The following is a 15,076-nucleotide window of genomic DNA, read 5'->3' on the forward strand; positions in this document are numbered from 1 at the left end:
ATGTGTCTGACTTTGACAGCAATGGCGGCAGTTCAACGCTGACAGTCGCAGTCGGGTGCAGATTTATTTCGGCAGGACTTTCTAAAATCTGCCGTTTGCTCTGACAGTTCTCTGTCTGACAGTCACATTTTGTCTTATTACTCACAAGCTAATTGACATTTAAAAAAAGAGTTAATGTTTGGAACACGATTTTGCTCTTAGTGTTTGCTGCCTTAGTTCGTTTGAAATATTCGCTTCCTGCATTACATGAAGTACATTTTTTAATATTCACAAGACTGTAACTGTGCATTATAAATAATGTCACATTTGCACTATGTTTTACTGGATCTACAACTAAACTAGGTCCTCGTTTCTGGGAGAGTCCACAGCACCTCCTGTATCACAACCATTCTGCCGGCACACCTTCAGCAGCACGATGTTTCTAACGGGAGCTGGAGGGTGATCAGCTTCATTGAAGAACAGGAGGAGGAGAGGCACAACGTTTGTCATTTGTGATATGTTTTTAGACTTTTCTCCTAACTAAAAAAAACTATGTTTTGTTAATTTCTTGATATAGTTCTTGTATTTAAATATTTTAACAATCAAATATTTTTCAACTGTGTTTTAGATATGAATTGTATGAAATAAATCAGTGAAGCCCCATTCAAATTCTACTCTATCTAATCTGCTCGATCACACTGCTGTCAACCTGCTGTACCTCCAAACTCCTTGGCTTACTCGCAGTTGGAGGGTTCCCCCCGAACGGGGGGACAAATCAAGGAACCAATCCCTGCACCCCGAACGGGGTGCCCTTACGGCCGTTTTTTTTTTTTTTTCGGCTAACCGCCCCCTGAACCTGGCAGGGTGGCGGGCGGACCTTTTGCTCCAGGCGGGGGACATAGAGACAAATCCGGGGCCCACACAGACACTCTCACGCACGCAACAAACACACACACAACAAACTACCTGGACATGCGACATTTGCACACAACAGATTACAAGAAGACAGACATCCTTCAGATGCAACCACCACACACCACACTGGGTACACAAACATTGCACAAACATAAACACTAGACAATACAACATAACATGGAAATGCAGACTACATCCCAAAACACCACCACGAACAACAACACCTCGTAGGACACCAACAGGCAGCAGAGCACAAACAGACCAAAACAACACACTCGCCTCACCAACACTACCCTCAAACGCAACACGGACAGACAACTCCAACAGAGATACAACAAACACAAGACCACCCCCCCAAACCTGGACCTGCAATAGCTGCAATAGAATCATCACACGCAGACAAACCTCACTCAGATGCAACTCAACACACCCACACTGGATACACAGACATTGCTCCGGCATCACCACCCGCCAATACACAAACACGTGGACATGCAGAACACACACGCAAACAACAAACACCCCAACACCACAACCCCCGAACAACCCACAAAGAACAACACCCACCAACAAAAACAACAATCACACACTGACCATACTACAAATAAACATCAACGGCATCCAAAACAAGAAAACAGAACTAGAAGAACTCGCCTCACAACAGCACGCAGCCATCATCACCATACAAGAAACCAAACTAGAAAAACAACACAACACACCTCGTCTCACCAACTACACCAGCATTAGGAAAGACAGAGAACACAAGGGAGGAGGAGGACTGCTCACATACATTCACAAATCAGTCACATTCACTCCCATGAACATCCCCAACAACATTAACACCAACACTACAGAAATTCAAACCGTAAAGATTCACATAACCAACCACAAAATACTACACATATGCAACATGTATATACCCCCCAGAGATACCACCCGACCAGACCACGCCACAGAAGACACAGACATCACCAACACCTTCCAATACATAAACTCGCTGAACAACACCATTCTAACCGCAGACATCAACGCTCACTCAACACAATGGCACTCTCCCTACGACGACCACAGAGGCACCCTCATTGCAGACATACTACAGAACTCCCAACAAATCACTCTAAACGCAAACACACCTACCAGAAAACCTACAAACATCAACCAACAACCAACATCACCGGACATCACAACAGCCAGCAACAGCATCACAAACAGAACAAAATGGACCACAATACACGCACTCAGTTCAGACCACCTTCCTATCAAAATCACACACAACACGCGTGCTCCTTTCCGCCTACAACAACACCTTCAAACTTACACAAATTACAGGAAAGCAGACTGGGAAGGATACACCTCTGAAATAGAATCAGCACTGGAGAACATAACCATACCTGACAACATCCACACAGCCAACACCATGCTCACAAACCTCATACTTACAGCAGACAAACACCACATACCCCACGGAAAAATAAAAAGCAAATCACTTCTCCTACCACAACACATCAGAACACTCATCAGCCAAAGAAACGACATCAGACAACAAAACCACCAAGACCCACGCATCACAGACCTAAACAAAGAAATAGACACACAAATCCAAAAACACAAACAAGAGCTATGGAAAGAACACTTAACGGATGCATGGAACCACAGACACAAACAACACATACTCTGGAACACAGTAACAAGACTATCAAACAAAGAACAAAAAGCACCAGAAAACACCACAATAGAGTTCGGACAACACACGGCAATATCCAACAAACAGAAAGCACGAGCATTCAACAAACAATTCACCAACATAATACAACACAAAACCAACAGAACATACAGACAACTACAACGCAAAATACGAAAACTCAACACCACGCCCATAACCATCACAGAACAACAAGTCAAACAAGCACTACAACGCTCCAAAAGCAACAACTCCACAGGCCCAGACAACATAAACATCAGACATCTGAAACACCTAGGCCCCAAAGCAATAACACTACTCACACACACTTACAACACATCACTCAACACCAACACCATCCCCGCAATATGGAAGACTGCAAAAATAATCCCAATACCAAAACCCAACAAAAACCACGCACTCGGCCCATCTTACAGACCAATAGCACTACTCAGCCCAATAGCCAAAACAATGGAAAAGGTAATACTACCCTTCATTACCAACAACACTCAACTACACTCTCACCAACACGGCTTCCGAAAACAACACTCCACAACCACAGCACTACACCACATACACAACATCATAGCCACAGGTTTCAATCAACAAAAACCACCACAACGAACAGTTGCCATAGCCCTAGACATGTCCAAAGCCTTTGACACGGTAAACCTACACACACTCACAAACAAACTCAACAACACTAACACCCCAAACATCATCATCAAATACATCTTCAACTACATAAGGGGACGCAGACAATACACTCAATACCGGGGGGAAACATCAGAACATAGAAACAGGAAAACGGGGGTACCACAGGGGGGAGTACTTTCACCAACACTATTCAACATATACATGGCAGACTTACCACAACCACCTCCAAATGTACACACAGTTACATATGCAGACGACATCACCATTCTATCCACACATGTCAAACCACAACAGCCACAACAACAAGTACAAAAATATCTCCACGACATATACAACTGGACAAAACAGAACCAACTCACACTCAACGCAGACAAAACCACCACCACTCTGTTCACACCGGATCCGGCAGAATACAGCAACAGACTCACTTTACAAATAGATAACACCACCCTACCCACAGTTCGCGAACCCAAAATACTGGGATTAACATGGGACCCCAAACTCACCTTCTCAAAACACACACAACACACTCTAACCCGCGCCAAGCAATCAAACAAAATACTTAAAGCCTTAACAACCACTCACTGGGGAAAATCCAAAGAAACTATACTCACCACATACAAAGCAACCACACTCACACGCCTCGAATACGCAAACACTATATGGTCACCAACACTATCGGACACAAACAAGACAAAACTCCAGACCACACAGAACACAGCACTCAGAATAGCAACAGGATGCACACAAGACACAAACATACAACACTTGCATGAGGAAACAAAAACTCTCCCACTGAACACCCATCTAAAACTACACGCATCGCAAATCAGACAAAAAGCCCAACACCCAACCCACCCACTACACCCACTCACTCAACAACCACCACCACCCAGACAAAAGAAACAAACAATCTTCCACAACAACAACTACACACACAACAAAGACACAGCACCACAGGACACCAACAACGACACCATAAAACAGAACATGAAAGACATACACACCCACTTTGTACAAACACACTTGGACACCAGACAACACAACAAAGTAATACATGCACCAGCACCAGAAATAGACCCATCAGAGCAAGACCTACCACACAGAACCAGACAACTCCTAGCACAACTCCGAACCAACAAATCACCAGCCCTCCACTCCTACCTACACAACATTACACCGGACACACACCCAACACCACTCTGTGCGCTATGCGGCACGCAAGTGCACGACACACAACACCTGTTCACCTGCACAAACATACCCACCACACTGACTCCGGAGGACCTCTGGCGAAACCCAAGCGGAGTGGCGGCCCTGCTCGCCCGCTGGGCGGAGGAGTGGGGTCTGGGGATCCGGGAGACGGAGTGAGGGCCCGGTCCCCCAATGTCGGGGCACGGGTGGGGTCGACAACAACAACAACAACAACATAAAAAAAGACTTCCCCTTTAAATATTCCTGCTGCATAATATATCTCCTTTCCTTTCGTAAAGGATGGTCAGAACCTTTCCTAAGCATTATTAAAATTTAGACGATCTTTGCTCCAGGTGCTACCGGCTCATCTCACTCGGTTAGGATAGGAAAGGAAAGTTCCTATGCCAAAATGATAATCCAAAAAGGGCCCCTGTTGGTGGATAATCAGGCCATGGGAAGTGTGAGTAAATTGTGAGGGGGTGTTGGCTGGAGCTAGAAATAATTTTGGTGTCTTGTCCCTGCAGTAGGTTCATTAAAAGAGCAACCAGTGTTTTCACCACCATGGTCGGATCTTACTCTGGAGGGTAACCCATACAGGCAGGTGGCTTGGACAAAATATTTCAACACTGTCAAAGCTGTGTTGTCTGTGCTCCAGTTGAAGGTACGTTATTAGCCTGGAATTCCCATCAATGCCGGCATGTGTCACAAACACCCACCTGTAAAACAAACATGAAAAGAATAATGATTAAATACAAGAAAACAATCAAGTTTCATATCTTGTTTGAAATATCATCTCGGTAGAGATGATATTGCTGTGCACTTAAGACGACATGGAGGCAATTTGGAGTTTGTGTAACTTGGATATACAAATGACAAAATTCAATTTAATCTGTGCTGTCCATACAATATGGCTTTCTAATGCTCCCACGAGTACAAATATAAGATGATCCCTTATTACCGAATGAGACGCATATGCCCATCTATGTGCCATAAACTATTGGGGAATGGCACATAGTATGTTCTTCTAGCCACAGTCTGGCTCCATCTCTGGGCTGCAGCAGCTGGCTCAATACGGTTGAGGATTTCTCGAACTCTTTTTCTTTCTACTACAATACCATCAGCACGCAGGTATGCCCTCATCATCTGCAACAGGTTCATAAAACAACACAATAAAGAAAGTACACTTTCACAATGAATATAATGATATATACATGAAGGGACAAGAGTATGTAGAGGAACACTTGCTTCCGAGCCTGATCTGGGAAATTGGCTGTGCAATCTTCTGACATGCTCTTCCAGGTCAACATCATGAATGGGAGTAAATCTATTTCTGGCTGAAATCTGAAAAAAATTCATTTTTTTATGCAGGTATGAAGAGGAACAACACAACATCTCAGTGATGGCTCTCACTGTAAAGCCCTGAGTGGGGAGCAGTTCAATTTGATCCCTTGTAATGTCAAGTGCTGGTCTCCCTCGTCTACCTAAAGTATGGAAATAAAAGGATTAAGGAATTCAAGCAAACGAATCACTACGTGTTTTTTATATACTGTATACAGTACAGGCATATAGACACAGATGTACATAAAAGTATATGCAGCTTCAAAACCACGAGCAGCTATTTTCTCTAACCATTTTACTCAAGAAAAAAATAATTCAAACTTATAATTGAATAACTAAAAGATCACTAGTTATTGCTTAAAAGTGTACAGCCATCGCGTTACTTAATAGTCTACTGATTTGGAGGAAAACCACTGGTATAAAACGACGTTTGACAGGGTGATAGAAGGTAAGTCACAGCAAGTCGTCAGTAAAACCCGTGTGTAGTTCGAATAAAAATACATACGAAAAACCAATGACAAAAAATGGTAGCCATTTTACCTGTGTGCAAACGATGTGCCACATGGGAACAAACACGTCCACCATTAGGAGTGGGTCCCGCAATGATGACAGATCGGAGATCTATTGGACTTCGAATCAAACTTTGAATAGTATGAGCGCTAAACTGGTCACTAACTCTTCTTAAATTAGCAATTGAAATGTTTATCGCGCGTGCTTCACTTTCACCGGCAGACCCTTGATGACAGGCACTCTCTATTGCCCTGCACCTTCGCCGAATACGTCTCAGGACACTGTCCGCCATTGTTGTTTTAAAAAACTAAGTGGGCACAGAATTTCCAAAATCATGAGCCCTGACTGGTGGGATGACACTATTTTGAAACGTACAGCCAATAGGATACCGTTACATGTTTTCGTAATCATCCTTATTTGCATTTAATGCAAGTACAGTGTAATGTCACTAGCACTACAAGTGGGCACATTTATGGCCTTACATGTTCACTAGTAAGCGTCAAAATCATGTTACCAGTGAACTAGTGGACACATTTATCGCCTTAAATTTTCAGTAGTAAGCGTCAAAATAATCTTATTAGTGAACTAGTGGGCGTTTTGCGGCTTACATGTTCACTAGTAAGCGTCAAAATGACCTTACTAGTGAACTAGTGAGTGTTTTGTGGCTTACATGTTCACTAGTAAGCGTCAAAATGACCTTACTAGTAAACTAGTGAGCGTTTTGTGGCTTACATGTTCACTAGTAAGCGTCAAAATGATCTTACTAGTGAACTATTGGGCGTTTTGTGGCTTACATGTTCACTAGTAAGCCTCAAAATGATCTTACTAGTGAACTAGTAGGCGATGTGTGGCTTACATGTCAACTAGTAAGCCTCAAAATGAACTTACTAGTGAACTAGTGGGCACATTTATGGCCTTACATGTTCACTAGTAAGCGTCAAAATGATCTTACTAGTGAACTAGTGGGCGTTTTGTGGCTTACATGTTCACTAGTAAGCGTCAAAATGACCTTACTAGTGAACTAGTGGGCGTTTTGTGGCTTACATGTTCACTAGTAAGCGTCAAAATGATCTTACTAGTGAACGAGTGAGCGTTTTGTGGCTGACATGTTCATAAATAAGCGTCAAAATGATCTTACTAGGGAACTAGTGGGCGTTTTGTGGCTTACATGTTAACTAGTAAGCGTCAAAATTACCTTACTAGTGAACCAGTGAGCGTTTTGTGGCTTACATGTTCACTAGTAAGCGTCAAAATGACCTTACTAGTGAACTAGTGAGCGTTTTGTGGCTTACATGTTCACTAGTAAGCGTCAAAATGAACTTACTAGTGAACTAGTGGGCGTTCTGTGGCTTACATGTTCACTAGAAGCCTCAAAATTATCTTACTAGTGAACTAGCGGGCGTTTTGTGGCTTACATGTCAACTAGTAAGCCTCAAAATGATCTTACTAGTGAACTAGTGGGCACATTTATGGCATTACATGTTCACTAGTAAGCGTCAAAATGACCTTACTAGTGAACTAGTGGGCAATATGGAATAAATACTCAAAGGGCTTGCCAGGCAAGCCCATTGAGTATTTAAAGGGTTCAAAGGGCTTGCCTGGCAAGCCCTTTGAGTATTTATTCATCCGTGATGGTATTGTAGACCAGTGAGAGCACGTCCGACAGACACGTGGACTTCGGGCGGCCAATCATGATGCATTTCGAGCCAAGCCCCAAGAAAAACGGAGGAGAAAACTTTCAGACGCTTTGAAAGCTTTTGGGGTACATATTACTCTTGTTGTTACACAAAATTTTGTTTTACGATTATTTTAGGCGGTAACGTTATGGTGTAAATGTCAAATACGTGGTCAATTTATCAAGATGAAGCCTGCTTAAAAATTTGCTCCAACAATTTTGGAGATGTGTCTGACTTTGACAGCAATGGCGGCAGTTCAACGCTGACAGTCGCAGTCGGGTGCAGATTTATTTCGGCAGGACTTTCTAAAATCTGCCGTTTGCTCTGACAGTTCTCTGTCTGACAGTCACATTTTGTCTTATTACTCACAAGCTAATTGACATTTAAAAAAAGAGTTAATGTTTGGAACACGATTTTGCTCTTACTGTTTGCTGCCTTAGTTCGTTTGAAATATTCGCTTCCTGCATTACATGAAGTACATTTTTTAATATTCACAAGACTGTAACTGTGCATTATAAATAATGTCACATTTGCACTATGTTTTACTGGATCTACAACTAAACTAGGTCCTCGTTTCTGGGAGAGTCCACAGCACCTCCTGTATCACAACCATTCTGCCGGCACACCTTCAGCAGCACGATGTTTCTAACGGGAGCTGGAGGGTGATCAGCTTCATTGAAGAACAGGAGGAGGAGAGGCACAACGTTTGTCGTTTGTGATATGTTTTTAGACTTTTCTCCTAACTAAAAAAACTATGTTTTGTTAATTTCTTGATATAGTTCTTGTATTTAAATATTTTAACAATCAAATATTTTTCAACTGTGTTTTAGATATGAATTGTATGAAATAAATCAGTGAAGCCCCATTCAAATTCTACTCTATCTAATCTGCTCGATCACACTGCTGTCAACCTGCTGTACCTCCAAACTCCTTGGCTTACTCGCAGTTGGAGGGTTCCCCCCAAACGGGGGGACAAATCAAGGAACCAATCCCTGCACCCCGAACGGGGTGCCCTTACGGCCGTTTTTTTTTTTTTTCGGCTAACCGCCCCCTGAACCTGGCAGGGTGGCGGGCGGACCTTTTGCTCCAGGCGGGGGACATAGAGACAAATCCGGGGCCCACACAGACACTCTCACGCACGCAACAAACACACACACAACAAACTACCTGGACATGCGACATTTGCACACAACAGATTACAAGAAGACAGACATCCTTCAGATGCAACCACCACACACCACACTGGGTACACAAACATTGCACAAACATAAACACTAGACAATACAACATAACATGGAAATGCAGACTACATCCCAAAACACCACCACGAACAACAACACCTCGTAGGACACCAACAGGCAGCAGAGCACAAACAGACCAAAACAACACACTCGCCTCACCAACACTACCCTCAAAGGCAACACGGACAGACAACTCCAACAGAGATACAACAAACACAAGACCACCCCCCCAAACCTGGACCTGCAATAGCTGCAATAGAATCATCACACGCAGACAAACCTCACTCAGATGCAACTCAACACACCCACACTGGATACACAGACATTGCTCCGGCATCACCACCCGCCAATACACAAACACGTGGACATGCAGAACACACACGCAAACAACAAACACCCCAACACCACAACCCCCGAACAACCCACAAAGAACAACACCCACCAACAAAAACAACAATCACACACTGACCATACTACAAATAAACATCAACGGCATCCAAAACAAGAAAACAGAACTAGAAGAACTCGCCTCACAACAGCACGCAGACATCATCACCATACAAGAAACCAAACTAGAAAAACAACACAACACACCTCGTCTCACCAACTACACCAGCATTAGGAAAGACAGAGAACACAAGGGAGGAGGAGGACTGCTCACATACATTCACAAATCGGTCACATTCACTCCCATGAACATCCCCAACAACATTAACACCAACACTACAGAAATTCAAACCGTAAAGATTCACATAACCAACCACAAAAGACTACACATATGCAACATGTATATACCCCCCAGAGATACCACCCGACCAGACCACGCCACAGAAGACACAGACATCACCAACACCTTCCAATACATAAACTCGCTGAACAACACCATTCTAACCGCAGACATCAACGCTCACTCAACACAATGGCACTCTCCCTACGACGACCACAGAGGCACCCTCATTGCAGACATACTACAGAACTCCCAACAAATCACTCTAAACGCAAACACACCTACCAGAAAACCTACAAACATCAACCAACAACCAACATCACCGGACATCACAACAGCCAGCAACAGCATCACAAACAGAACAACATGGACCACAATACACGCACTCAGTTCAGACCACCTTCCTATCAAAATCACACACAACACGCGTGCTCCTTTCCGCCTACAACAACACCTTCAAACTTACACAAATTACAGGAAAGCAGACTGGGAAGGATACACCTCTGAAATAGAATCAGCACTGGAGAACATAACCATACCTGACAACATCCACACAGCCAACACCATGCTCACAAACCTCATACTTACAGCAGACAAACACCACATACCCCACGGAAAAATAAAAAGCAAATCACTTCTCCTACCACAACACATCAGAACACTCATCAGCCAAAGAAACGACATCAGACAACAAAACCACCAAGACCCACGCATCACAGACCTAAACAAAGAAATAGACAAACAAATCCAAAAACACAAACAAGAGCTATGGAAAGAACACTTAACGGATGCATGGAACCACAGACACAAACAATACATACTCTGGAACACAGTAACAAGACTATCTAACAAAGAACAAAAAGCACCAGAAAACACCACAATACAGTTCGGACAACACACGGCAATATCCAACAAACAGAAAGCACGAGCATTCAACAAACAATTCACCAACATAATACAACACAAAACCAACAGAACATACAGACAACTACAACGCAAAATACGAAAACTCAACACCACGCCCATAACCATCACAGAACAACAAGTCAAACAAGCACTACAACGCTCCAAAAACAACAACTCCACAGGCCCAGACAACATAAACATCAGACATCTGAAACACCTAGGCCCCAAAGCAATAACACTACTCACACACACTTACAACACATCACTCAACACCAACACCATCCCCGCAATATGGAAGACTGCAAAAATAATCCCAATACCAAAACCCAACAAAAACCACGCACTCGGCCCATCCTACAGACCAATAGCACTACTCAGCCCAATAGCCAAAACAATGGAAAAGGTAATACTACCCTTCATTACCAACAACACTCAACTACCCTCTCACCAACACGGCTTCCGAAAACAACACTCCACAACCACAGCACTACACCACATACACAACATCATAGCCACAGGTTTCAATCAACAAAAACCACCACAACGAACAGTTGCCATAGCCCTAGACATGTCCAAAGCCTTTGACACGGTAAACCTACACACACTCACAAACAAACTCAACAACACTAACACCCCAAACATCATCATCAAATACATCTTCAACTACATAAGGGGACGCAGACAATACACTCAATACCGGGGGGAAACATCAGAACACAGAAACACGAAAACGGGGGTACCACAGGGGGGAGTACTTTCACCAACACTATTCAACATATACATGGCAGACTTACCACAACCACCTCCAAATGTACACACAGTTACATATGCAGACGACATCACCATTCTATCCACACATGTCAAACCACAACAGGCACAACAACAAGTACAAAAATATCTCCACGACATATACAACTGGACAAAACAGAACCAACTCACACTCAACGCAGACAAAACCACCACCACTCTGTTCACACCGGATCCGGCAGAATACAGCAACAGGCTCACTTTACAAATAGATAACACCACCCTACCCACAGTCCGCGAACCCAAAATACTGGGATTAACATGGGACCCCAAACTCACCTTCTCAAAACACACACAACACACTCTAACCCGCGCCAAGCAATCAAACAAAATACTTAAAGCCTTAACAACCACTCACTGGGGAAAATCCAAAGAAACTATACTCACCACATACAAAGCAACCACACTCACACGCCTCGAATACGCAAACACTATATGGTCACCAACACTATCGGACACAAACAAGACAAAACTCCAGACCACACAGAACACAGCACTCAGAATAGCAACAGGATGCACACAAGACACAAACATACAACACTTGCATGAGGAAACAAAAACTCTCCCACTGAACACCCATCTAAAACTACACGCATCGCAAATCAGACAAAAAGCCCAACACCCAACCCACCCACTACACCCACTCACTCAACAACCACCACCACCCAGACAAAAGAAACAAACAATCTTCCACAACAACAACTACACACACAACAAAGACACAGCACCACAGGACACCAACAACGACACCATAAAACAGAACATGAAAGACATACACACCCACTTTGTACAAACACACTTGGACACCAGACAACACAACAAAGTAATACATGCACCAGCACCAGAAATAGACCCATCAGAGCAAGACCTACCACACAGAACCAGACAACTCCTAGCACAACTCCGAACCAACAAATCACCAGCCCTCCACTCCTACCTACACAACATTACACCGGACACACACCCAACACCACTCTGTGCGCTATGCGGCACGCAAGTGCACGACACACAACACCTGTTCACCTGCACAAACATACCCACCACACTGACTCCGGAGGACCTCTGGCGAAACCCAAGCGGAGTGGCGGCCCTGCTCGCCCGCTGGGCGGAGGAGGGGGGTCTGGGGATCCGGGAGACGGAGTGAGGGCCCGGTCCCCCAATGTCGGGGCACGGGTGGGGTCGACAACAACAACAACAACAACATAAAAAAAGACTTCCCCTTTAAATATTCCTGCTGCATAATATATCTCCTTTCCTTTCGTAAAGGATGGTCAGAACCTTTCCTAAGCATTATTAAAATTTAGACGATCTTTGCTCCAGGTGCTACCGGCTCATCTCACTCGGTTAGGATAGGAAAGGAAAGTTCCTATGCCAAAATGATAATCCAAAAAGGGCCCCTGTTGGTGGATAATCAGGCCATGGGAGGTGTGAGTAAATTGTGAGGGGGTGTTGGCTGGAGCTAGAAATAATTTTGGTGTCTTGTCCCTGCAGTAGGTTCATTAAAAGAGCAACCAGTGTTTTCACCACCATGGTCGGATCTTACTCTGGAGGGTAACCCATACAGGCAGGTGGCTTGGACAAAATATTTCAACACTGTCAAAGCTGTGTTGTCTGTGCTCCAGTTGAAGGTACGTTATTAGCCTGGAATTCCCATCAATGCCGGCATGTGTCACAAACACCCACCTGTAAAACAAACATGAAAAGAATAATGATTAAATACAAGAAAACAATCAAGTTTCATATCTTGTTTGAAATATCATCTCGGTAGAGATGATATTGCTGTGCACTTAAGACGACATGGAGGCAATTTGGAGTTTGTGTAACTTGGATATACAAATGACAAAATTCAATTTAATCTGTGCTGTCCATACAATATGGCTTTCTAATGCTCCCACGAGTACAAATATAAGATGATCCCTTATTACCGAATGAGACGCATATGCCCATCTATGTGCCATAAACTATTGGGGAATGGCACATAGTATGTTCTTCTAGCCACAGTCTGGCTCCATCTCTGGGCTGCAGCAGCTGGCTCAATACGGTTGAGGATTTCTCGAACTCTTTTTCTTTCTACTACAATAACATCAGCACGCAGGTATGCCCTCATCATCTGCAACAGGTTCATAAAACAACACAATAAAGAAAGTACACTTTCACAATGAATATAATGATATATACATGAAGGGACAAGAGTATGTAGAGGAACACTTGCTTCCGAGCCTGATCTGGGAAATTGGCTGTGCAATCTTCTGACATGCTCTTCCAGGTCAACATCATGAATGGGAGTAAATCTATTTCTGGCTGAAATCTGAAAAAAAATCATTTTTTTATGCAGGTATGAAGAGGAACAACACAACATCTCAGTGATGGCTCTCACTGTAAAGCCCTGAGTGGGGAGCAGTTCAATTTGATCCCTTGTAATGTCAAGTGCTGGTCTTCCTCGTCTACCTAAAGTATGGAAATAAAAGGATTAAGGAATTCAAGCAAACGAATCACTACGTGTTTTTTATATACTGTATACAGTACAGGCATATAGACACAGATGTACATAAAAGTATATGCAGCTTCAAAACCACGAGCAGCTATTTTCTCTAACCATTTTACTCAAGAAAAAAATAATTCAAACTTATAATTGAATAACTAAAAGATCACTAGTTATTGCTTAAAAGTGTACAGCCATCGCGTTACTTTATAGTCTACTGATTTGCAGGAAAACCACTGGTATAAAACGACGTTTGACAGGGTGATAGAAGGTAAGTCACAGCAAGTCGTCAGTAAAACCCGTGTGTAGTTCGAATAAAAATACATACGAAAAACCAATGACAAAAAATGGTAGCCATTTTACCTGTGTGCAAACGATGTGCCACATGGGAACAAACACGTCCACCATTAGGAGTGGGTCCCGCAATGATGACAGATCGGAGATCTATTGGACTTTGAATCAAACTTTGAATAGTATGAGCGCTAAACTAGTCACTAACTCTTCTTAAATTAGCAATTGAAATGTTTATCGCGCGTGCTTCACTTTCACCGGCAGACCCTTGATGACAGGCACTCTCTATTGCCCTGCACCTTCGCCGAATACGTCTCAGGACACTGTCCGCCATTGTTGTTTTAAAAAACTAAGTGGGCACAGAATTTCCAAAATCATGAGCCCTGACTGGTGGGATGACACTATTTTGAAACGTACAGCCAATAGGATACCGTTACATGTTTTCGTAATCATCCTTATTTGCATTTAATGCAAGTACAGTGTAATGTCACTAACACTACAAGTGGGCACATTTATGGCCTTACATGTTCACTAGTAAGCGTCAAAATCATCTTACCAGTGAACTAGTGGGCACATTTATGGCCTTAAATGTTCAGTAGTAAGCGTCAAAATAATCTTATTAGTGAACTAGTGGGCGTTTTGCGGCTTACATGTTCACTAGTAAGCGTCAAA

The sequence above is a fragment of the Hippocampus zosterae genome, chromosome 12 (assembly GCF_025434085.1).
Source record: "Hippocampus zosterae strain Florida chromosome 12, ASM2543408v3, whole genome shotgun sequence".
Classification (NCBI taxonomy): domain Eukaryota; kingdom Metazoa; phylum Chordata; class Actinopteri; order Syngnathiformes; family Syngnathidae; genus Hippocampus; species Hippocampus zosterae.